The sequence below is a fragment of the Dromiciops gliroides genome, chromosome 2 (genome assembly GCF_019393635.1).
Source record: "Dromiciops gliroides isolate mDroGli1 chromosome 2, mDroGli1.pri, whole genome shotgun sequence".
In the NCBI taxonomy this organism is placed as follows: Eukaryota; Metazoa; Chordata; class Mammalia; order Microbiotheria; family Microbiotheriidae; genus Dromiciops; species Dromiciops gliroides.
The window spans coordinates 567,191,554-567,218,677 of NC_057862.1; the positions used below are offsets into that span (position 1 = coordinate 567,191,554).

Here is a 27,124-nt window from a genome sequence, read left to right on the forward strand (position 1 = left end):
ATACAATGGAGTGGGGAGAGACTTGAGGCAGGCAGATCCACCAGCAGGCTACTGTGGCAGTCCAAGACCTCGACTAGAGTGATAGCAGTATCAGAGAAGAGAAGGGGGCATATTTTATGATACGATAAAGGTGAAATCAATAGGCCTTGACAACAGATTAGATATGAAAAGTGAAAGATATTAGGATTCTAGAATGACTGCAGGTAGGGGGATTTGCAAGGAATGGAACTGCCTCTTTTTTGTAAGACAAAGGTAAAGGAGGAGATAGTGGCAGAAGGCACCTGAGTAATATGAGATAAGGAAGGAGATCATGATGAATACTCTCAATTTTTTTTCCTGTAAAATACCGAGCAAGGTTTTCAGCTGAGAAAGTGTGCTGAGGGAGAGCCATGGGAGATTTGAAGAGGGATAAAAGATTTGGAAGAGTAGCTGTGGACAATGGGATAGTGAGTTGATGAGGGTGGTATAGTAGGATTCCCTACTGGCAATGAGGGTCCAGTTGAGGTTGTGCAAGATAAATTTGTTGTGGACCCAGTGGAAATGGTTGTGATTTTCTCTACCTTTATTCAGGAGAACATGTATAGGAATGAAGTTATTTAGAAGTTGGAGAGTGGGAGAAGAAAAGATTTAGAATGAAGTGGGGAGGGAGAAGGAAAGAAACATTTATATATTGTGTGCTAAGCACTTTACAAAGATCTTATTTAATCCTCACAACAATCTTTCAAGGTAAATGGTGTTTTTACCCCCATTTTATACCTGAGGAAAATGAGGCAAACAGAGCTAAAGTGACTTACCAAGGGTCACACAGTTAGTAAGTATCTGGGGCCAGATTTGAACATAGGTCTTCTCAACTCTAGGTCCAACACTCTATTCACTGAACCACCTAAGAGGATATAAGAATCCAGGTAATTTTTCCTCTTTTCTATTTTTTATTTTACCTTATTTATTTTTATTTTGGTAATTTAATTTATCTTTCTCTCTTTTTTAAAAATCCAGTTAACTCAAGGTTTATTATTTTAGTCTTTTCAAATATTGTCAGTTGTTTTTGGCCCTATTGTTTGTTTGTTTTTTGGCAGATATACCAGAGTGGTTTTTTATTTTCTTCTCTAGGACATTTTATAGATGAAGAACTGAGACAAAGAGGGTTAAGTGACTTGCCCAGGATCACACAGCTAGTGTCTAAGACCAGATTTGAACTCAGGAAGATGAGTCTTCTTGATTCCAGGCCCAGTGCTCTATCCACAGTATTACTCAGCTACTTTTCAAGTTATCAGCTTTCAGTTTTTTGCTTTGATCATTTTTTGCAGTCTTATTTTTCCATTGATCTGTGTTTTTTTTTTTTTAATTTTCAGGCTTTCCTTTTTATGCTTATTTGTTGATTTTTGTAATTTAAATAAATTCTCAGTCCACATTTTCTATTTCCTCCAAGTATTACTTTGTCTTATTGTTATCCTTCTCTTTCTTATAGCTATTAATTGTTTCTTTGATACATAAGTAGATAGAGCTTGCCAGTTATTATGCAAAATTCTGGGGAAAGAAATACAAGCAATCAGAATAGCCTCTTCCCTCAGGGAGATTAATGGGAGAAGAAAGTACATCAAGAGGTGGTCAAAGGGCAGGTGAGGCTTGCACACACTGGCATAATATAGAGATGTTTGGGAAGTGGCTGGAGGCCCAGTTTGGACAAGATGGGGTAAAAGCTCACTTTTCAGGGCCTAGATTCCTCAGGGGCTGGATTCCAAGGTTCCAGTGAAAGGAGGATAAGGATGATAACTGGAGTATAGGCAGCATTAGTATAGAGATGAGTTACTCATTATTAGAATATATTAAGTTTCCATTTAGATGTGTATTTTTTGCTTATTTTCTCTATTTCAATTGCTATTTTTTGCATTATTTTATGGATTAAAAAAAACCCCTTTGATTAGCATTTTGACCATATTATAAAGTCAACTTCAATTATTCTGGTAGTTTCTTTCCGGTATTTTTTTTTTTTTTGGTGAGGCAATTGGGGTTAAGTGACTTGCCCAGGGTCACATAGGCCAATAAATGTTAAGTGTCTGAGGTCAAATTTGAACTCAGGTCCTCCTGACTCCAGAGCTGGTGCTCTATCCACTGTGCCACCTAGCTGCCCCTACAGTTTCTTTCTATAAGGTTTTTGGGTTGCAGAAGTTTGTGAAAAGCAACTTACCCCACCACCATGCCAGTCACATATGAAATAGATATATCTAGGCAATTGAATTTAACATATTGTCCTTTATCTGGACCTTTGGTAGCTGGAGATATAGGAATAGAAGGCAAATGTCCAGAGATACCAAGTGAATAAACTAAATAACCTTATCATGTGGTACTATGGTGTGGTATGTGCCAATGTATTGCATCATCACAGGAGGCAAGCAGGGACTGACTCAGTGATAGGCTAGGCTTCTAGATACCAACAGGTTTAGTGAAGTGTGTGGCTCAGAAAACCCTCTGGCCAAGGATCACTAGTATAAGAATAAATTCAGAGCACCGATTTAGTCCTTCACACTAACCTTTTCTAAATTCTTTCTTGGTCTTCATCTATACCTGGAGACACATAAAACTGACCTCAGCTTGGGCATAATATGAAATGCAAGAGCAATTAAGCTAAGCTGAATGAGACAAAAACTGTCTTTCTATTGGGAAAGAGAGAAACTTGTAGGATCTAGCTCATGATTCCTTTCCTTGTGCAATTATTAAGAGTAGATCAGCAGGTTGGCAGTTACAAATGTTCAGACTCACAAATTCATCCCCTCCCTTCCACCCAGAAAAACCTCTGACTTTTTTTGTGACAGAGAATGCCCAGGAATGTTCTTCCTGGTTTATCATTAAAACTCCCTCACTCTTGCCAGACATGGTTTTTTTTTTTAATCTTTGTTCATTTCTGATTCTCAGGAGACACAAAGAGTCCCTATGTAGAAAGTGAGTTTATAGCAGAATATATCAAAACTTTCACTAAAAGTTATTAATACATTAGTTATTCACTTTATCAATATAAAGCTCTTTCTATGCAAGAAATGTAGGTCTATTTAGGAAGTCAGACTAGTCCATTAAGAACAAGAGCAGTTTAATGAGCCTGTGATTTCATTGGTATAGAGAGCTCCCAGAAGAGTAAATGTCAGTGTAGATTGGCATCTTCTCTACAACTAATAGTCTTAGAGAATTGTCTGGGGTACAAGTAAGTTGCCCAGGGTCACACTGCCAGTGTGTGTAGAGGCACAAATTGTTTTTAATTGTTTCATGAAAATACAGTACTCTTCGTAGCCAGTTCTGCATTTATATCTTTATGGCACCCTGGATGAGTCTTCCTGAGTTAGATCTCAACTAAGGCCTTTTTAAAAAAAAATAAATAAAACGTTGATTATTTTTTTTAATACCTCCTGCATTTTTCAGTGTACCTCTTTCCCTAAATAAGTTTATTTCTATATATTACTCTTTTTTTTCTTTTAAATTTTTGCATTTATTTATTTATTTAGAATTTTCCCCAAGTTACATGTAAAAAAACAGGTTTTTTTCCACATTGATTTTTTAAAACTTTGTATTCCAAATTTTCTTCCTCCCTCCTTTTCCCTCCCTAAGAAATCAAGCAATTCAGTCATGCAAAACATCTTCACATTAGTCAGGTTGTGAAAGAAAAGACAAAATAACTTTAGAAAGAGAAACTAACAAAAAATATATACTTTAGCCTGTATTCAGATACCATCAGTTCTTTCTCCGTAGGTGGATTGCATTTTTCATAAAGTCCTTCTGATAGCATCCTGCTCATCATTTCTTTCACAGTTACTATTGCTAACTGTATTACCCTCCATTGTATTCCCTCCCCTTGATATTTACTCTATTTTCTATCTTCTTTCACCCCATCCCTCCTCAAAAGTGTTTTGGTATATATTACTCTTGAATAATTATTCTTTAATAAATCCACTTATTTTTTGGAGCTTACAATAGCAGAGCACTTAGTCATAGAGCAGATCTTTGCATGGTTGATCTAACTGGGTGATTAGGATTGACCTAGAAGATTTAACTGATTAGTTAAAGTAAGTTGATCTATTGGTTAGACTGTAAGTAGCCAATCCAGTTGTATTACTTAGACCAAAGAAGACGCTCCCTTTGTTTCATATTGTAGAATTTATCACTGAGTCTATAGGGCCATAACCATACCTAGACTCACGACTTATTATGTCACAACCTGACAAGTCCTACCCACATGTACAGGTATACCTGATGTGGTAATTTTCCAGATGCTACTTCATTAATAAGACTCAAAAGTATATATATATATGAAAGTATATATATGTATATATACACACACATATACATACACATTATATACACACACATATATACATATACATTATATATACATATGTGTGTGTGTATATATGTATATGTGTATATATATATAAAGTACTAACAGAAAACTAAACTGGGACAATATATAATCTGCTCAGAATCATTTAGAAAGATGTTTTAAAGGTACACTTGTTCCTGTCTAGGAATAAGTATGAGTAGAATTGAAAAGTAATGAAAACAAATTGAAACCATTTTGTACCTTATTCCAAGTCTAGAGAAGTTGAGTAATTTGTTCAAAGTCACACAGTATCAGCTTACATAAGTATCAGACCTGGGACTCACACACAGGTTCTTTGTATTCTTTCCACTGTTCCCTGCTCCCTATAACCCATAGCTGTAAAAGTATTTCTTCTACAACATACCCCACAAACTGGTCATCCAGACCAGAAAGAAGATTCCCCTGAAGTCTGAGGCAGGCCATTGCACTTTTGGATGTTAGGAACTTGAATTTGTCCCTTGGCTACTTCTACCCATTGCTCCAAGCTTGCCCTCTAGGGCCAGTCAAATAAACAAGCATTCATTAAGCACTTGGACACCATGCTAGGGGTCAGGAATATAAAGACAAAAATTAAAGTCCCTCCCTCTTCCTTCTCCTCCCCCCAGCCCTGAACCTTTATTTGATCAGAAGAGACAGTATGTACATTTATTACATACAATCACCATTTTCATATGTAATAGAAGGAAATTAATTAAGATTAAAGGTAAGGGGCAGCTAGGTGATGCCGTGGATGGAGCACCGGCCCTGGAGTCAGGAGTACCTGAGTTCAGATCTGGCCTCAGACACTTAACACTTACTAGCTGTGTGACCCTGGGCAAGTCACTTAACCCCAATTGCCTCACTTAAAAAAAAAAAAGATTAAAGGTAAACATTTTTGGAAAAGAGTAATTAGAAGCTAGTGGCATAAAAAAGTCTTTATGTAGAACAGGGCTTCTTCCCACTCATGACCCTCTTTCGCCCAAGAAATTTTTAGGGGACCTGGGGTATATAGTTATATAAAATAGGTATATGTAACTTTTTACTGTCGCCAAATTTTTGCAACCCCTACATTCAGTTACATGACCCCATATGGGGTCATGTCCCAAAGTTTAAGTAGCTAGGATCTAGAAGGTTACACTTGAATAGAGTTTTGAAGGAAACAAGGCATCATAAGATTCAGAAGTGAAGTGGAAGTGCATTTCAGGCATTAGGATCAATCACTGAAAAGTCATGGAGATGAGAGATGGCAGGTCACATGTGAAGGGCAGCAAGAAGATCAGCTTGACTAGACCACAGAATATGGAAAGAAAAGAAATGTGTGATACAATTAGAAATGTAAGGTGGGGCCAAGTTAAGAAGTGCTTATATTTGATCCTAGAGGAAGTAGGAAGCTATTGGAGTTCATTGAATAGGATAGTGATACGATCAAGCCAATACTCCAGGAAAATCCCTTAGGTATTATGTATGGGATGAATTTGAGAGGGGTGAGAAGAATCAAGGTGATAAATTAGGAGGCTATTGCAGTGGTCTCAATGAGAGACTACTGAGCAAGATGACTGCCTTAATGGGAGACACTTCCGAGTTCCAGATAACTACCCTAAAGCTTGTATTAGACTGAACAATGATCAAGAGATGCAATGAGAAAACACATTAAGGGACTTCTTCCACCCCAGAACCGCTCATGGCATAAATCAGAAGTCCAGGGGCAAATGTTGCCAGTGAAGCAAGTACCATTTCAGGGTAGTCTTTCAGTGCAACTGAGAAGGGCCATACAGTGTAACCTGTTAGACTCTGTGTCCACATGTAGGAACAGAGCATCTCTATCCCCAGAAATGCCCAGAGTGGTCAGAAAGCCCCAAGATGTACATATCTTGTAAACCCTTGGGAGCAGTAATGGGCATGAACTAGGTTGGTGCCACAGTATTCAAACTGGGATACCCTAGGCCCTGAGGTCCCTTATACTCTGCCTTGAGCCTTTATCAAGGGCCCAGAGGACAGCATTCTGAACCTTGTAGATCTGAGAGGGCATAACTCTGGAAAGGGGAGGTTAGTATAGGAACCTAGGGGATCAAGTATGACTAACCACTCCACCCAAAAACCAGTAGGAGGCAAATCCTGGCTTCACTTCAGGAAGTAAAGCTAGAGATATGAGTAAATCATTGAAGAAGTAGGAGAAAGTGTAAGATATGATATAAAAAAAAACTGACTTGGAAAATAGGTCAAAAAGAGGTGATTCAAAGTCATTGGAGCCCTGTGTAACCCATGATTAAAATATAGCCAGTCTCTATAATTTAAGAAATCATAAATGAAAACTGTCTAGATTTATTTGAACTAGAGGGCAAAGAGTCCACCAATCATCTCTTGAAAAGAAGTCTTAAAGGAAAAGTCATAGCCAAAATCCAGTTCCCACATCAAAGAAAAAAAATACTACAAGGATCCAGGAAGGAGTTCAAAAACCAAGGAATTACAGTTATGATCATACAACACGTGACAGTTACTAATATAAACATGAGGAGATCTTAGTATATAATATTCCAAAAGCAAAAAAAAAAAGATAGCCCTATAGTAAAAAGTAATATGCTGAAAAGGGAAGTATAATTCTGTAGGGAGTGTGTGGGGGGGTGAGGATTGATCTTTAATGGAATATTTTCTTTTCCTTTTTTTTTTTTTTTTTTGGCAACAAACATTTATTTTTTCCAGTTACTTGTAAGGGTAGTTTTCAACATTCATTTCCATAAGATTTAGAGTTCCAAATTTTTCTCCCTCCCTCCACAAGACATCAACCAGGTTATATATGTACAATCCACAAGTGCTCTTTCTATCAGTTCTTACTATGGGGGTGGATAGTATGCTTCCTCATTAGTCTCTTGGGATTGTCTTGGATCATTGTATTGCTGAGAGAGTAGTTAAGTCATTCACATTGTTCATGGAACAATACTGCTGTCACTATGCTCAATGTCCTCCCAGTTTTACTCACTTCACTATACATCAGTTCATATGAGTCTTTCCAGGTTTTTCTGGTATCATCCTGTTTGTCATTTCTTGTAGTATGATACTATTCCGCTACAATCATATACCTTTTAATGGAATATTTTCAACGTTTCTGTTGAAAAGATCAACATTGATAGTAACTTGGAAATACAAACACAGGAATACAGTCTCAGGTAGCTCACAGTTTAAGATATAGTACTAACATTATAATAATAGAAGAAGAAACAAATGTGCCTTCAGAAGTTTAAATTAATATCTTCAAAAGGTACTGAGAACTGATTAAGAACAACAGGTCCTGGGGATGGAGTGGTTTTGTTCTGAGTGTTTGAAGAGAAGAAAGAAGAGGGGGTAAAAGGAATACTCTGGTGTAGAAAGGAAGGAGGTCATCAAATTTCTCATATGTGGGGGTATGTGAGAAGAAGAGTATACAAATATGGAGGAAGGAATGGGGAAAATTGGCTTCCAGTAAATCTTACTCTTATTGAAAATGGACAAAAGAGGGTTAAATTCAAGAATCTGGTGTTAAAATCAACAGAAAAACAAAAGGGGAGTGGAAGTGGGTTGAGGAAGAATTAGACTAGTGAAGGAAAAACTAATTAGAAGTAAAACTAATTTCCTGATCCTAAGGGGGATGATGGAAAGAGAGAAAGAAAACATTTAGAATTGAAGTGGGTGCTTTAAAATGCTTCTTAGAAAACTGGAGAATACTGAACAAATTGTGGTATATGAATGTAATGGAATATTATTCCATAAGAATTGATGAAAGAGATGATTTTGGAGAATTCTGGATGTATGAACAGTTTATACCAGGACAGCAAAATTGTGAAGAAAAAAAAAAATTAAGACGTTTTTAGACATGTGTTATTATTTTGCTTTACTATGCTCATGCTAAATGTCCAGTAAATATCTTAAACTAAACATATCCAAAACAGAACTCATTATCTTTCCTCCTAAACCTCTCCACCCTGCCTCCCCCTTTCCCTATTAGTGTAGAGGAACACCATCCTCTCCAATCCCTTAGGTCTGTGACCTAGAATTATCCTCAACTCCTCAATATCTCTCACCCTCATATCTAAGCTGTTGCCAAGGCTTGTTGATTTTACCTCATGTGCCCCCCCCCCCCCCCCCCCCCCCCCGCCGTCTCTCCTCTAACATTGCTGTTGTTCTGGTGCAGGCCCTCATCACTTCATGCCTGCACTATTGAAGTTGCTTCCTGGTGAGTCTGTCTGCTTCAACTCTCTCCCCACTCCAGTACATTTACCAGTCAGCCACTGAAGTGACTTTCCTAAAGTTCAATTCTAATTATGTAACCCATCACCTCCCTTCCCCCCAAAACTGGATCCCTCTTGCCCCAAGTATGAAATAAAAGCAACAACAATAACAAAACTCTAGTACTCAAAGCTCTTTATAACCTAGCTGCCTTATACTTTTCCAGTACTCTTACACATTAGTCCTTACCACATACTCCTTGATACTCCTGGCCTCCTGGCTGTTCCATGAAGAAAACCCTCCATCTTTTGACTCCAGGAATTTTCTCTTATTCCCCCCCCCCCCCCCCCCCCCCCCCGCCCCAACATTGCCTGGAATGTTTTCCCTCCTCTCAACTCTGCCTATTGACTTCCCTGGCTTCTTTTTAAGTCCCAACTAAAATCCTATATTTTAAAGGAAGCCTTTCTCCTTTATAATTATATCTGATGTAACCTGTGTATACTTTGCTTTTTATATATTTGATTGCATGTCTTCCTCATTAGATTGTAAGCTCCTTGAGGGTAAGGACTATCTATTGCCTCTTATTCTTAGGAAGGAAGGAAGGAAGGAAGGACCGAAGGAAGGCAGGCCATCTTTGTAAACAATAATCACCAATATCAGTAAACATTTATTGAGTTCATAGTATGTGCCAGGCATTATGCTAAGCTTTGGAGATATAAGAAGAGGAAAAAAGATAGTCCCTGCCCTTAAGGAGACAGGAAATGATTCAGAGAGCAGTTTCAGGTGAGTGATGAGGTCAGAAGCTAATTGCAAAGGGTTGAGAAGTGACTGAGAGAGGAAGTAGAGGTAATAGGTATAGAAAGCTTTTTACAGTTTGATTGTCTCAAGGAAGAGAGATATATGAAAATAACTTGAAGGAATGTAGGGTCTAGTCCCTTTCTCCTATGATAGTAGTTCTTCAAAAACTTGAAGATTGCTATGATGTCTTCCTTTTTTCATCCCTTATCCAGACTAAACACTTCAAGTTTCTTCAGCCAGCCTTCTTATGGCATGATTTTCCATTATTATCCTGGCTGTCCCCTTCAGGATGCTCTCTACTTATGTTTCCTTCCTAAACTGTGATACCCAAAACTGAACAGAAGAGTTAAAAGGTGGCATGATCAGATCAGAGTATAAACAAGATGATTACCTTCTCATCTCTGGAAGCTATGCTTCTTGTAATGTAGCCTCAATTCTCATTAGCTTTCTTAGTTTCTATATTGGATTGTTGATGTATATTGAACTTGAGGTCTTTTGAACCTCTCAAATGTTTTAGTGAATCACATATATAAGATAGCATAAAAGTGTAAATTAGACATGAATTTTGCTACTTTGGCAAATTTGGAGTGTTGTTTAAATTACTAAAGGACCTAGGCTATGTATATATATATATATATATATATATATATATATATATATATATATATATATATATATATATATATATATATATATATATATATATATATATATATATATATATATATATATATATATATATATATATATATATATATATATATATATATATATATATTTGCAACAAACATTTATTTCATTTTTTCCAGTTACATGTTAGGGTAGTTTTCAACATTCATTTTCATAAGATTTAGAGTTAGCTATATCTTTTGTATCCTCTAAAAATTCCCCATAAATTTCAACTGATGGTATGCCAGCTACAAAGTGGTAACTCGTTTGTATGATAATGGTTAAAGGAGGCCAAGTGATAGGCTATATTGTTTGAAAGAGTCATCCTAATTCTTTGGTTGGATTCCTTGAACTGGTTGGATCCTCACATTATTTTCCATCATTCACATATTTTTAAAAAGAATTTTTTTAGCAACAAACATTTATTTTTATTTTTTCCAGTTACATGTAAGGGTAGTTTTCAACATTCATTTTCATAAAATTTAGAGTTCCAAATTTTTCTCCCTCCCTCCCTCCCTTTCCTCCCCCCTCCACAAGATCACAACCAGGTTATATATGTACAATCCACAAGTCTTCTTTTTATCAGTTCTTTCTATGGGGGTGCTAGTTCCTTGGGATTGTCTTGGATCATTGCATTGCTGAGAGTAGTTAAGTCATTCACAATTGTTCATTGAACAATACTACTTTCACTATGCACAATGTCCTCCCAGCTCTGCTCACTTCACTATGCATCGATGTTCATTAGTTTTTCCAGGTTTTTCTGGGATCATCCTGTTTGTCATTTCCTATAGCACAATACCATTCCACTACAATCATATAGCACAGCTTTTTCCATCATTCCTCAATTGATGGACATTCCCTTGATTCTCAATTCTTAGCCTCCACCAAGAGTTGCTATAAATATTTTTTGTACAATTTCCCCCCTTTTCTCTTTTAATTGATTACTATTGTTAATTGTTTCCCTTCCATCCTATTCCCTTCCCCATGATATTTATTCTATTATCCATCTTCTTTCATCCTATCCCTTTTCAAAATGGATTTGCGTCTGTCTGTCCCCTCCCCCATTCTGCCCTTCCTTCTTTTGCCCCTCTCTCTTTATCCCCTTCCCCTCCTATTTTCCTGCAGGGTTATAGAGATTACTCCACCCAATTGAGTGTGTACATTATTCCCTCCTTGAGTCAATTCTAATGAGATTGAAGTCTTTGAGACTCATTCACATATTTTTAATGGAAAAGGGTATTTCTACTTATTTTGTTTGTGGTAACTAAGTGTTCTAATGCTTCCTACATTCAACATGTATACTATATATTTCTTAAAATTCTGTTATATTCCAGGAGAGAAAGAAATGGAAATATGTTTTCCATGAGAGACAAAAATGATAGTCAGGTTGTTAGTCTCTTTATATTAGAGGCTTTTAACCTGGGGTCCACAGATTCCACCCCAATGGGCAAATGATAGAGAGTGACTTATACTCTATGAGGCAGAGATAAGGAGGGAGTGTATTCCAGGCATGGGGGATGACTAATGCAAAGACACAGAGATAGGAGATGGTATGATCCATGTGAGGAAGAAGCGGGGAAAGGAGCAGTTTGTTTTGGGGCCAGGTTGTTTAGAGTTTTAAGAGCTAAACAGAAGAGATTATATTTGGTTCAAGAGGCCATAGGAGGGGCAGCTAGGTGTCACAGTGGATAAAGCACTGGCCGTGGATTCAGGAGGACCTGAGTTCAAATCCAGCCTTAGACACTTGACACTTACTAGTTGTGTGACCCTGGGCAAGTCACTTAACCCTCATTGCCCTGCAAAAAAAAAAAGAGGCCATAGAAAGGCACTGGAATTGACTGAGTAGGGGAGTTATGTGGTCAACTCTGCACTTAAGGAAAATTATTATGGCAGCAGTGGGAAGGATGGACTGGAGTGGTAAGAAATTGGAAGACTCGTTAGGAAACAACTGCAATTGTCTTGGTGAGTCAATGGCCTGAACTTAGTTGGTATCTGTGTGAATGGAGAAAAGGGATCAGATGCAAGACATGCTGTGAAAGTAGAAGTGACAAGATTTGGCAACTGATTGGATTGTGGGATGACAGAGAGTATGGAGACCAGGAAAATGCTAAGTTTATAGGGATATTGGAAGGATGGTACTGCCATTGATAGAAATAGGTTAATTTGGAAGATGGGAGAGGTTGTAGGGAAAAATAATTAGGTCAGTATTGAACATATTGAGTCTGAGATATCTCTGGGACATTCCATTTGAAGTGTCTGGTAGGCAGTCAGTGATGCAGAATTGAAGGCTCAGGGGAGGGTCCAGAGCTGATCATATTTATGTGGCTTATCTGTATTTGAATGATAGTTAAAACTCATGGGAGTTGAAGACATTACTGAGAGAGAATATAGAAGTGAAGAGAGTCTAGTGGAGAACCTTGAGAACTCCTGTAGTAAGGAGGTGTGATATGGATAAGCCAGACATGGAGACTATGAATGAGCATTCAGGCAGGTAGGAGGAAAACATAGAGAGAAGAAGATCATAAATAGCCAGAGAAAAGAATATCCAATAAAATAGGGTGAGTGTCAAATGCAGCAAAGACATCAAGAAGGATGAAGACTGGGAAAAGGCCATCATTTTGGTAACTTTGGAGAGAAGCATTTCAATTGAGGATAAGGATAGAAGCTATATGGTAAAGGGTTAAGAAGCAAGTGAGAGGAGAGTAAGTAGAAGCAGCAAATTTAAATAGCTTCCCCCCCTCCCCCACAGGACTGTTAAAAGGAAGAGAGATACAGGATGATAACTAGAAGGGGAAGTAACCCAGTTTTGTGCAAGGTTTTTTAAGGATAGAGGATACCTGGGAATGTATGAAAGCAGGAGAGAAGAAACCAAAGATAGGGAGAGGTTGAGAATTCAAGAGAAAGAGGTTGAGGATGAAATTTGTTAGAGAAGACAAGAGGAGATGGTATCAAGTATACATGTAGAGGGGTTGGCTCTGACAGGAAGAAGAGCTACTTCTTTGTCAGAGCCTAGAAGAGAGAGTAAGATGACTTCAAAGGATTTTATATGGATTTATCCTTTGCTTATTTGTATGTTATTCTTGTTTGTGGCCAGATGGATATCTTGTCCAACTGTCTGTGACATGGCAGTATTATTCAGGGGAGTGTGGTTGGGGTATCCACTCAATTGTCCTAGCTATGGTACATTCGAGTAGATTAAGTTGACTGTCTATGGAGAGCAGTTTAAGCTATGATTGTGTTTGTTTGTATTTCCTACTCTAGATTCCATGTTGGAGAAGTAGATGGTACAATGGATAGAGCACTGGGCCTAGAGTCAGGAAGACCTGAGTTCAGATATGACCTTAGACACTCACTTAGACACTATGTGATCCTGGACAAGTCACTTAATGTTTGTCGGCTTCAATTTTCTCACCTGTAAAAAAGGGATAAAAATGGCACCTAACACCCAGGGTGGTTATGAGGATCAAATGAGATAATAATTGTAAAGCACTTAACACAATGCCTGATACATAGTAAGTGCTATATAAATCTGAGCTATTATTCTGTTAATTAATCAAGAATTCTATATATTATATCTATCTATATAAAGAAGCTTTGCAAACTTTGCATAAAATGTATTATGCATAGTAGATTTCTTCCTGAGATTTACAAGTGTAAGATATTTGGCAAAATCTCACTATTTTAGATCAAATGAGATGAAGGCTAGTTCATACATAAAAGTCCCTAACTAACATTTTAAAAGAATTAAATACCTAATAATTGTAGGAACATATACTGGGTTGAAAATAATTTTCAAGAAAAAGTCTGTGTTGTGCTTTAATGAAGAGATAAAACTTATTCACAATTAGCTACATTGACTTAGGGGAAAGAAAACAATGTGCTTATAGTAATTCATTCTTTTAAATAAATACCTCCCTTACTTTACCCTCAAAAATACTATTGTTTATATGATTAATTTGCTTTAGAGAACTTTTTTTTGGTAGATTTGGTAGATTACAGCAGATTACAAATTCAAATTTATTAGTGTCGATTTAGAGTCAGAGGACCTGGGTCATCTGCAAAATCTACCTTTCATGCCCCAGTCTCTCTGCTGACCTCCACTCTCCCATTTCCAACTACCTTTCAGATGTCCCTAACTGGGTGTCCCGTAGACATATTAACCTTAAAATGTCCCAAATAGAATTTATTATATTTTCCCCTGAATCCTTCCCTACATTTGCAATCAAGGAGTCATCCTAGACCCCTCACTCTCTCTCATTCCCCACATTCATGCTGTTGCCAAGTCCTTTTGATTTCACCTTTGCAACATCTCTCAAATATGCCTCCTTCCTTCTTCTGACACTGCCTTTACCCTGGTACAGACCCTCGTCACCTCATTACTTGATTACCACAATACTTGTCTGATAAGTCTGCCTGCCTCAAGTCTCTCCAAACCATTCTCCATTTAGCCACTAAAGTGATTTTCCTAAAATATTTGTCTGATCGTGTCATTCTACCTCCCTCCCCAACCCCCCACTCAATAAACTTCAGTAGCTTCCTAATGCTGTTAGGAGAAAATACAAAATGCTTTTTGGCATTCAAAGCCCTTCATAACCTTAACTCCTGTTCTCCTATTCCAGTCTTTTTTACTTCTTACTCCCCATCGTACTCTTCAATCCAGTGGCACTGGCCTCCATACTTTTCCACAAACAAGATTATCTCTGAGCTACAGGCATCCTCTGCTCTAATTGCTGACCTCCCTGTTTTCCTTTAAGTTCCAACTAAAATCCTATCTTCCATATGAAGCCTTCCCAACCCCTCTAAATTCCAGTGTTTTCCCTCTTTTAATTATGTCCTTTTCTTCCTGTATATAGCTTGCTTTGTATTTGTTTGCATGTTGTCTCTCACATTAGATTGTAAGGTTCTTGAGGGCAGGGACTGTCCTTTGCCTCTATTTGCACTGTCCCTGGTACTTACCACAGTGCCTGTCATGTTGTTGTTGTGTCTATGACCCCATTTGTAGTTTTCTTGGCAGAGTTACTATAATAGTTTGCTATTTCTTTCTCCAGCTCATTTTACAGATAAGAAACTGAGGCAAATAAGGTTAAGTGACTTGCCCAAGGTCATACATTTGGTAAGTGTCTGAGGCTGGATTTGAACTCAGGTCTTTCTGACTACCAAGCCAGTACTCTATCCATTGTACCATCTAGCTGCCCTGCCTAGCGTGTTATACTCTTTTTTGTTTGTTGTTTTTTTTAATTTTTTAATTTTTGGCCAGGCAATGAGGGTTAAGTGACTTGCACAGGGTCACACAGCTAGTAAGTATCAAGTGTCTGAGGCTGGATTTGAACTCAGTTCCTCCTGAATCCAGGGCTGGTACTTCATCTACTGCACCACCTAGCTGCCCTCCCATAGAATCTTAATAAATGTTTACTGAATGAATTGAATAAATGATCTTAAATTGGTGATCCTATGAGCTATTGAATTAACGAGATTTGCCCTAGAGAATTAATTTGATTTTAATCACTCATCTCTTTAAAAAATATTTTGGGTTCTATGCAAATTAATCAACATATTTATTTAGTGCTTAATATGTGCCACTATTTTGGTAAGTGCTGGGAATACAAAGAAAATCAAAAACAAAAACCCCAAACAACAATAACAACAGTGCCTGCCAACAAGAACTTTCCATTTTAATGAGGGGGACAACATGCAAAGAAGATACATAGAGGATAAATGGCAGGTAGTCCCAGAGAGAAGGTACTAGTAGGGGTAGGAAAAGGTGGAGGGGCAAATGGTAACTGGGAAAGGCCTCTCTTTATAGAGGTTGGGAAAAGTAAGGACTTAAGTGGATATTAAAGAGAAATTGAAATCAAAGGATCATAAAACCACCGTTCATTCTGCGTTTATTAAGCACCGTTTAGGTGTCCAGCACTGTGCCAACACAAGGAGACAAAGACAAAATTAAAACAGCCTTTGCCCTCAAGGAGCTTATAATCCACCTGGGGGAAAAACAAAAGATACCTAAAATATACAAAGGAAATACAAGGTAATGGGCACCATTTTACTAATATGTCTAATTCTTTGTTCTTCATTTTTCTCTTATCCTACACTACAGACTGTAGGAGTAAACACATGCGAGAGGGAGAATGATAGTCACTTGATGACCAGTGTAATTCCAAGGAGATACACACACACACACACATATATATATACACACACATACACACACATACATATACATATATATGGTTAGCAAAAGTGGCAATGCAGGAATTCAGTAGCACCTCATTCAGACGTATGTCAAGTCTGTGACTCAGGTTAGAATCTGTAATTTTCAATTCCTGGGCTTACAGTTTAGGGCTTTTTCTTAAGTGGTACTGTAGAGGTTAGAGTAAGGTTGTTCTTTCTGTCAGTATAATGTGTCTATATTGATTAGTGTTGGAAAACTGGACAGCTTATTCATTCATTTAAAAAACATTTTAACAAGTTCAGTAAGATTCAGGAAGATTACAAACATGAACAAAACCTCCTCAAGGATGTTTATACTTGAGTAGAGATAAGACATGTGGGGTAGGGATGGGGGAAAGGAAACAAGCATTATTTAAATGCTCACTATATGCCAGACACTGTGATCCTCTGAACAACCTTGCAAAGTAGGTGTTTTTACCTTTGTACAAGTAATGAAATTTGAGGTAATTACTACAGGTATTGTTACCACCCTTCCCATTTTACAGATGAGGAAATTGAGTCTCTATGTAATAAAAATATTTTCCTATTACCATTTCTATGCAGATGACTTCTACATCTATATCCCAAGCCCCAGTCTCTCTCTTGAGCTCTATTTCTACATTATTTGCAGCCAATTGGATATTCTAACCTAGATTTCCTGTTTATAGCTCAAATTCAACATGTCCAAATAGAACTTGTATTCCCTCTCATTTCCTTCCCTCCCCCAAGCCATCCAACTTATGAACTTTTCTATTTTCTATTACTATTGAAGGTATCAACGGTCTTTTTTTTTTCTTGATCAAAGGCTTTTTTTTTTTTTTTTTTGCAGGACAGTGGGGGTTAATTGACTTGCCCAGGGTAACATAGCTAGTAAGTGGCAAGTGTCTGAGGTCAGATTTGAACTCAGGTACTCCTGAATCCAAGGCCAGTGCTTTAGCCACTGCGCCAACTAGCTGCCCCCCAGCCTTTTTTTTTCAATGCAACAAACATTTATTTTATTTTTTCCAGTTACATGTAAGGGTAGGTTTCAACATTCGTTTCCATAAGATTTAGAGTTCCAAATTTTTCTTCCTCCGTCCCTTTCATCTCCCCTCCACAAGACAGCAACCAATCTGATACAGGTTATATATGTACAATCCACAAGTGCTCTTTTTATCAGTTCTTTCTCTGGGAGTGGATAGTATACTTCATCATTAGTCCCTTGGGATTGTCTTGGATCATTGTATTGCTGAGAGTAGTTAAGTCATTCACAATTGCTCATAGAACAATATTGTTGTCACTATGCACAATGTCTTCCCACTTCTGCTCATTTCACTATACATCAGTTCATATGAGTCTTTCCAGGTTTTTCTGGGATCATCCTGTTTGTCATTTCCTATAGCACAATACCTTTCCACTACAATCATATACCATAGCTTTTTCAGTAATTCCTCAATTGATGGACATTCCCTTGATTCCCAATTCTTAGCCACCACAAAGAGTTGCTATAAATATTTTTTGTACAATTTTTCCCCCTTTTCTTTTTCAAGATTACTATTGTTAACTGCTTCCCTCCATTGTATTCCCTTGCCCATGATATTTACTCTATTATCTATCTTCTTTCACCCTATTCCTCTTCAAAAGGGATTTGTTTCTGTTTGTCCCCTCCCCTAATCTTCCCTCCCTTCTTTTGCCCCTCTCTCTTTATGTCCTTCTCCTCCTATATTTCTGCAGGGTTAGATAGTTACTTCACCCAATTGAGTGTGTGTGTTAATCCATCCTTCAGCCATCTCTGATGAGATTGAGGTCTTTAAGCTTATTCTGATGAGTATAAAGTTCATTTACTCCACTGATCCTCCTTTATCTCTTCCCCCATACCATAAGCCCTTTACTGTTTCTTTCATGTGGGATTTCACCCCATGTTATCTCTGCCCTTCCCCCTGCCCCAGTGAATTCCTCTCACCTGTCAATTTTACCCTAAAAGATGTCATCATGAGGCAGCTAGGTGACACAGTGGATAAAGCATCCACCCTGGACCCAGGAGGACCCAGTCAAAACTTGGCCTCAGACACAAGACACTCACCCACTGCACGACCCCAGGTATGTCCCCCAACTCCAATATTTTATGGTTCTCTAGGGTCTTGTATTTGAAAGTCAAATTTGACATTCAGTTCAGGTCTTTTCATCATGAATACCTGAAAGTCCCCTTTTTAATTGAAGTCCCATTTTTTCCTCTGAAAGTTTATGAACAGTTTTGCTGGGTAGGTGATTCTTAGTTGTAATCCTAATTCCTTTGCCCTCTGGAATATCATATTCCATTCCCTCCAATCCTATAATGTAGAAGCTGCTAAATCTTGTGCTATCCTGACTGGGGCTCCACAGTACTTGAATTCTTTCTTTTTGGCAGCTTACAATATTTTCTCCTTGACCTGGGAACTCTGGAATTTGGCTATAATATTCCTGGGAATTTTCCTTTGGGGACCTCTTTCAGGAGATGATTAATGTATTCTTTCAATTTCTATTTTACCTTCTGTTTCTAGAATATCAGGGCAATTTTCTCAGACAGTTTATTGGAAGATGATGTTTAAGCTCTTTCCTTGATCATGGTTTTCAGGTAGACCAATAATTTTCAAATTATCTCCCCTGGATCTATTTTCCAGGTCAGCAGTTTTTCCAAGAAGATATTTTACATTGGCGTCCATTATTTTATTCATTTGGATTTGCTTTATTGTGTCTTGGTTTCTCATAAAGTCACTAACTTCCATTTGTTCAATCCTAATTCGTAGGCAATTTTTTTTTCAACAGAGAGCTTTTGTATCTCCTTTTCCATTTGGCTTTTCAAGCTGTTGACTTTTTTCTCATGTCTTTCCTGCATCACCCTCACTTATCTTTCCACTTTTTCCTCTACCTCTCTAATTTTATCTTCAAAGTCCTTTTTGAGTGCCTCTATGGTCAAGACCAATTAGTATTTTTCTTGAAAGCTTTAGATATAGGGGCCCTGATGTTGACATCTTTATATGAATGTTCACCTCATTCTTCCTTGTCACTAAAGAACCTTTCTATAGTCCTCACCTTTCTCAGTCTGCTCATCTTGCCATTCTTTTACTTGACTTTTATCTCCTTAAAGTGGGGCACTGTTTCCAGGCTGCACTGTCCCAAGCTTGAGGAGGTCCCAGGTGGTATGATTTAAGGAGGATCAGGTTCTTCACTCACCTGGCCTGTTCCCTGGTCTTTAGATAGCCCCAGACCTACTTGCTAATCAACCAGCTTTATGTGCTGTGGTTGTCAGCTCTGACAAGCCTGTGCCCCTCACCAACCTGGGTCACTGCTATTCAAGCCTACCTCAGCAGGCATGAAAAACCCAAGTTCTGCCTCAGCACCAACAGAAACCATTTTAATCTCCACCCTGCCAAGGGCTCAGCCCTCTTACCAGACACTGGTGCTGCAGCTGATTCAAAGGCTCTGGGAGTCTCTTTCTCTGGTGAGGCCTTCTTGTGACAGGATCTGTGTCAGCATGACTGTGGGGTTGGGCTCCACTCCTGTCTCGGCACAGCGGTTCCCTCCTTCCGACCTTCCAAGCTGTCCTTGGTTGGAAAATGATCTCATCACAGTCTTCTGTGGATTTTGCTGCTCCAGGAATTGCCCTATGGCATTATTTGGATGCTTTTTTGAGTGATCATGTCAGGAATTTGAGAGCTCACTCTCAACAGCCTTTTAATTACCTAGGTTTGCAACTGTGGTGTCATCTCTAACTTCTCATGGTTACTTCACAAAGTCATTCAATTGCCAAATCCTGCTGTTTTTGTCCCCACAAGATATCTAAAATATGCCCCTTTCCCCTCCCATTTTGACCTCTCATCAACTTTTTCCTAGACTATTTCAGTGGTCCCCCTTTGGTTTTCCTTTCTTCCATTCTCTCTTTTCCCACTCCAATTCATCATCCTCACTGCCACCAAAGTAAGTTTTCTTAAGTAAATGTCTTAATGTGTCATACTGCCACTAAAACCCCAGTACATCCATTACCTCTAAGATCAATATAAACTCCTCTGTTAGGAGTCATTGCCCTACCTCTTCACAGGTTAGATGAAGCCAAGATGGTGGAGTATAGGCAGTAATGCAACTAAACTCTCTGAACTTTCTCTCTGAACAACTTTAAAAGGACTCCTCAAATCAAAGTTTGGAGCAGCAGAGCCAACAAAAGGTCAGAGTAAAACTTTCTTCTAGCTGAAGACAACTTAGGAGGTTGGCAGGAGAGGTCTATGATGCCAAGATAGGGGCCTGCCTGGAATGTAGTAGCAGCAGCAGCATCACTAGCAGTGGGCCTTGGAGGGGGTTACAACTTCCGGCACTCTCAGCCCAGAGACTGTAAGGAGTCAGACAACTAATGAGAAAGAGATTACAGAAGACCTTTTGCTGGAACTGGGTACAGCTTGCTCTTATTGGTAACTATATTGCCTATAAGCAGTTCTGGGTCTCAGAGGGAAGCATGAAAAACTTGCAGATCCCCAGAACTAGCTCTGAAAAGAGCAGCATGGAGAAAGCCTGAAGCTTGAGACAGTGGTTCCCCACCTTCAGGTGAACTGAACTAAACTTAAAGTTCAATTTCAAGAAATGGGCTGGAAAAATGGGCAAACCACCACCACAACAAAGAACTTGACCATAAAAATATACTATGGAAGCAGAGAATACCAAGATATAAACTCAGAAAAAGACAACAATGTGAAAACAGCTACAAGCACAGCTGCAAGTAAAAATGCTAATTGGACCCAAACCCAACAAGAATTCCTGGAAAAGTTTAAGAAAGAGGTGGGTGGCAGAGGAAAAAATTGGGAAAATAAATGAGATTAATGCTAAAAGATTATTAAAGGAGGATTAACAGCTTGGTAAAGGAGGCACAAAAACAGAAGAAAATAACACCTTAACAATAAAATTGGGGGCAGCTAGGTGGTGCAGTGGATAGAGCACCGGCCCTGGATTCAGGAGGACCTGAGTTCAAATCTGACCTCAGACACTTGACACTTTCTAGCTGTGTCACCCTGGGCAAGTCACTTAACCCCAATTGCCTCACAAAAAAAAAAAATTGGCCTAATGGTATAAGTGGTAGAAAAATTTTCATGAAAGAAATAATTCCTTAAATATTAGAATTGTGCAAGTGGAAGCTAATGAATCCATGAGAGATAAAGAAACAGTAGAACAAAGTAAAAAGAATGAAGAAATAGAAATATCTCATTGGGAAATTAACCTGGAAAATAGATTGAGGAGAGAGGATTTAAGAATTATTAGAGTACCTTAAAGCCATGATCAAAAAAGGAGCCTAGACATCATCTTTCAAGAAATTATAAAGGAAAACTACCCTGATATCTTAGATCCAGAGGGAAAAATAGAAAATTAAAGAATCCACTGGTAATCCCTTGAAAGAGATCCCAAAGTGAAAACTCCTAGGAACTTCATACCTCACAGGTTAAGGAGAATATATTGCAAGCAGCCAGAAAGAACCAATTCAAATATTATGGAGCCACAGTCGGGATAACACAAGGTTTAGCAGCTTCCATGTTAAAGAAGTAGATGACTGAGAATATAATATTCCAGAAGGCAAAGGAGATAGGATTACAACCAAGATCCACCTTTCCAGCAAAATTGAGTATAATCCTTCAAGCATTTCTGATCAAAAGACCAGAGCTAATGGAAAGTTTGACATCAAACACAAGACTCAAGGACAGCATAAAACAGTAAATATGAAAGAGAAATTATTAGGAAATTAATAAAGTTAAAATATTTACATTGCTTTATGGGAAGCTGATATATGTAACCCCTAAGAACTTTGTCATTATTAGGACAGTTAGAAGGAGTCTACATAGATGAGCTGCAAAAAAACCACAAACAACGATTACAACAAAAACAACCAAATGATGGAGTGAGGTAGAGGGATTCACTGGGAGATGGGGGAAAGGAGTGATAGAGTAGTGAAAATGTTCTCACATAAAAGGCATGCAAGGAACAGCTTTTATAGTGGGGTGGGTGGGCAATGCTTGAACCTCATTCTCATTGTAATTAGTTCAAAGAGGAAAGACTATATGTATATATGGTATATATAGTTGGTTTAGAAATCTATCTAACAAAATAGTGAAGTAGGAAGGGAAGGGGATAAGGTATATGGGACGGGGTTTGGATGATAAAAGGGAGGGCATGGATTAAGAGAAGAGTGCTAAGAATCAAAACAGACTTGATAAGGGACAGGATAAAAAGAGAAAAGGATAAACAAGAAAATAGAATGGAGGGAAATATACAATTAGTATAACTGTGAATGTGAATGTGAATGGGGTAAATTTATTCATAAAATAGAAGTGGGTAGTAGAATGGATTAGAAACTAAAGTGCAATCATTAGTTATTTAAAAGAAACACATTTGAAACAGAGTCAAAATAAAGAGTTGGAATAGAATTTGTTATGCTTCAGATGATATAAAAAAGTCAGGGGTAGAAATAATGATCTCAGACAAAACAAAAGCAAAAATAGACTTAGTTAAAAGAGATAATCAGAGAAAATATATTTTGCTAAATGGTACCATGGTCAATAAAGTAATACCCAAAAAAATTTAAAGCAAGTTTCTTGAAGGCCTTATTTGTTAAATATATGGGAACTAAGCCAAATTTATAAAAATAGCCATTACCCAATTGATAAATGGTCAAGGGATATCAATAGGCAGCTTTCAAAAGAAGAAATCAAAGTTATCTATAGTCATTTGAAAAAGTGCTCTAAATCACTATTGATCAAAGAAATGCAAATTTAAAAGCTCTGAGGTATCACCTCACACATATCAACAATTACAAATACTGGAGGGGATGAATGAAAATAGATACACTAATAGATTGTTGGTAGAGTTGTGAACTGGTCCAACCATTCTGGTGAACAATTTGGAACTATGCCCAAAGGGCTATCAAACCTCTGGCCTAGCTATTTCATTATGAGGTCTGTACCCCTAAGAGATCAAAGGAAAAAGATAGGGACCTATATGTACAAAAATATTCATAGCAATTTTTGAGGCCAGTACTTCTGATAAAGGCCTCATCTCTAAAATATATAGGGAACTAAATCAAATTTATAAGAACCCAAGTCATTCCCCAACTGAGAAATGGTCAAAGGATATGAACAGGCAGTTTTCTGATGAAGAAACCAAAGCTATCTATTCCCATATGAAAAAATGCTCTAAATCTCTAATGATTAGAGAGATGCAAATAAAAACACCTCTGAGGTACCACCTAACACCTATCAGATTGGCTAAAATGACAAAAAAGGAAAATAATAAATGTTGGAGAAGCTGTGGGAAAATTGGAACACTAATCCATTGTTGGTGGAGCTGTGAACTGATCCAACCATTCTGGAGAGCAATTTGGAATTATACCCAAAGGGCGATAAAGTTGTGCATACCCTTTGACCCAGCAATACCACTTTTGGGTCTTTTCCCCAAAGAAATCATGGAAAGGGGAAAGGGACCCACATGTACAAAAATATTTATAGCTGCTCTTTACGTGGTGGCAAGGAATTGGAAGTTGAGGGGGTGCCCATCAATTGGGGAATGGCTGGACAAGTTGTGGTATATGAATACAATGGAATACTATTGTGCTGTAAGAAATGATGAGCAGGAGGAGTTCAGAGAAACCTGGAGGGTCTTGCGTGAGCTGATGATGAGTGAGATGAGCAGAACCAGAAGAACATTGTACACAGTATCATCAACATTGAGTGTTGATCTACTGTGATGGACTATATTCTTCTCACCAATGCAATGGCACAGAAGAGTTCCAGGGAACTCGTGATGGAAGAGGATCTCCAAATCCAAGAAAAAAAAAAAAGAACTGCGGAGTATAGATGCTGAATGAACCATACTATTTCTTTTGTTTTTGATGCTGTTGTTTTTTTCTATTTTGAGGTTTTTCATCATTGCTCTGATTTTTTCTCTTATAACATGACTAATGCAGAAATAGGATTAATGTTATTATGTGTATATGTATATATAACCTATATCAGATTACCTGCTGTCTAGGGGAGGGGGGAGGGAGGGGAGGGAGAGAGAAAAATCTGAAATTGTAAAGCTTGTATAAACAAAAGTTAAGAACTATCTTTACATGTAACGGAAAAAATAAAATACTTTATTAATTTAAAAAAATATTCATAGCAGCTCTTTTTGTAGTGGCAAAGAATTAGAAATTGAGGGGGATGCTTGCCAATTTAGGGAATTGTTGAACAGAGTGTGGTTTATGATTTTGATGCAGTACTGTTCTACTATAAGAAATGACTTGGGACTGTTTTCAGGAAAAAAATAAACATGGGAAGACCTATATGAATTACTACAAAGTGAAGTAAGAAAAAATGGGAGGTCATTGTGCACAGTGGCAAAATGTAATTATAATCCACTGTGAAAGACTTGTGTAATTATAATCCACTGTTCAACACAGTGATCCAAAACAATTTTTTTTTTGGTGGGGCAATTGGGGTTAAGTGACTTGCTCAGGGTCACACAGCTGGTAAGTGTTAAGTGTCTGAGGCCGGATTTGAACTCAGGTACTCCTGAATCCAGGGCCGGTGCTCTATCCACTGCTCCATCTAGCTGCCCTGATCCAAAACAATTTCAAAGGACTCATGATGAAAAAAATGCTGTCTACTTCTAAAGAGAGCACTAATGAATTCTGAGTGCAAATTGAAGTATAATTTTCTTGTATTCTTTACTTCTTTTATTATTATGCAGTCTGTCTAATATTGAAATATGTCTTGCATGATTTCACATGTGTAATTAATATCATTTTACTTGCCTTCTCAGTGAGTAGGAAAGAGGTTGGCGGGAGGGAGAGAATTTGGAACTCAATTTAAAAAGAATGTTATGGGGCAGCTAGGTGGCACAGTAGATAAAGCACCAACCCTGGATTCAGAGGAACCTGAATTCAAATCCAGCCTCAGACACTTGACACTTACCAGCTATGTGACCCTGGGCAAGTCACTTAACCCTCTTTGTCCCTCAAAAAAACAAAACAAAACAAAACAAAAAGAATGTTAAAGCCAAATAAATACATAATGGGTTTTTGTTTTGTTTTGTTTTTTAAAGCTCTTCATAACCTGGCTTCAACCTGCCTTGACTATCTTCTTATACATTGCTCTCCTCTATGCACTCTATGATCTAGTCATAATGGTTTACTTTTCTTAACATTCAATTTTCATCTCTTTGCTTCTGAATTGGTTGTTCCCCATGCCTGGAATGTTCTTTCTCTTCATCTTTTACCTCAGTTTTGTTTTTTTCCCCCCAAAACTTTTATTCAAATGCTACCTTCTACATGAAGTCTTTTCTGATCCTTCCAGGAGCTAGTTCCCTCTTTCTCCAAACTACTTTGTATTAATTTTTTGTGTTAGTGAAGTTGGACTTAAAAGTAAGTTAATATCTGATTTTGAACCCTGTCTCCAAAAGTTAGTTACTATGTAAGCTTCCAGTTGGCAAGGACACAACATTTTCTTTTCTTTGAGTTCCCAGTGCTTAGCAAATCAACAAGCATAGTAATCATTTAGTAGATGCTTTTTGATTGAAGACTTGTCTAACCTTGGGCAGGTGTCATTGAACCTCTCATCCTCAGTTTCCTCATCTGTGAAATGATAATCTCTGAACTATTAACTCACAGAATTTTTTATTCAATATGATAAAATTACATTAGGTGCTCTATAAATGCCATCTATTACTGTCACATCATAACATAATGAATACTCAAAATAAGCTGTAATCTGTTCCATGTACATTTTGTTGTTTCAAGATGTAAATGTTTTACATCATTGCACATATATAACCTATATCTGATTGCTTACTATCTCAGGAAGAGGATAGAGGAAGGAGGAAGTGAGATAGGTATAGATTATGGAACTCAAAATTTAAAAAAAATACGTTAAAGTTGTTTTAACATGTAATTGGGGGAAATATACACATACATACATACATACACACATACACACATATACACACATATATGAGTGTATTTTATAGTTTTGGATAGGCCACTTTATCTTGAGTCTTAGTGACTTCATCTATAAAATAAAGAAAGCTCTTACTACATGAACTCTGAAGATCTTTTCAGTTATATAATGCTCAGTGGATACACATTCCCTCAACATTTAGTGCCCTCCATCTCCCTTCACTTTCCTTCTGAAGGTTATATATTTCTATTAAATTTTTAACTCCTAGACTGCAAGGTTGTGACATTTTAATATGACAACATAAATATACAAATCAAGATTGCCCATAGATCACTATGATCTAAATCCTGGAGCATAACAATTTGGAAGATACCCAGGGCCTTGAATAATATACATCTGAACCCCTCTGGAAAGATTTTGTACATTTATGTATTTCAAAGAGATTTAAAAAAAAAACAATTGCTTTTTCCTTATATAATTTGATTAAGAAGCCAATTTTCAAATATGTCATGATGCCACCTGGCTTTGACACTAACCTGCTTGTAGTCTAGGGGAAATTACCATATTTTCAATTCTTTCTTCCCACTCACCATTCCTCTTACATTATTCTCACCACTTGACCCCAGTAATCGATTATATGCCATCCTGTCAATTTTATTGTCTCTCAAATGGAGGTGGTTGTTTGGTTGGTGTCCTTCATTCTCAAAGAGAACCAAAATAAGTATGGCTGTGATTTATCAGACCAAAGTGAGCTCAGAAGACTCTTCCATAGGTTGGACACAAATAGTCCATATCTATCTTTCATCTGTACTATTACAACAAACTACTAATTGTAGTCTCAACTTTTAGTCTCTTCAATTCATTATCCACACAAAGTTGACAAAATCACCTTTCTAAAATATGTCATGTCAATCCCCTGATTAAGAAACCAATTTCCCCCAGAATAAAGTAGAAACTCCTCAAACTTCCATTTACA

At 37.6% G+C, this 27,124-nt stretch overlaps 1 protein-coding gene across 1 annotated transcript in view; it reads right to left on the minus strand.

Moving 5' to 3' along the window:
• Nucleotides 1-27,124, minus strand: part of SPTLC3 (serine palmitoyltransferase long chain base subunit 3) — a 218,069-nt gene that overhangs the window by 186,509 nt on the left and 4,436 nt on the right. The window lies entirely within an intron of this gene.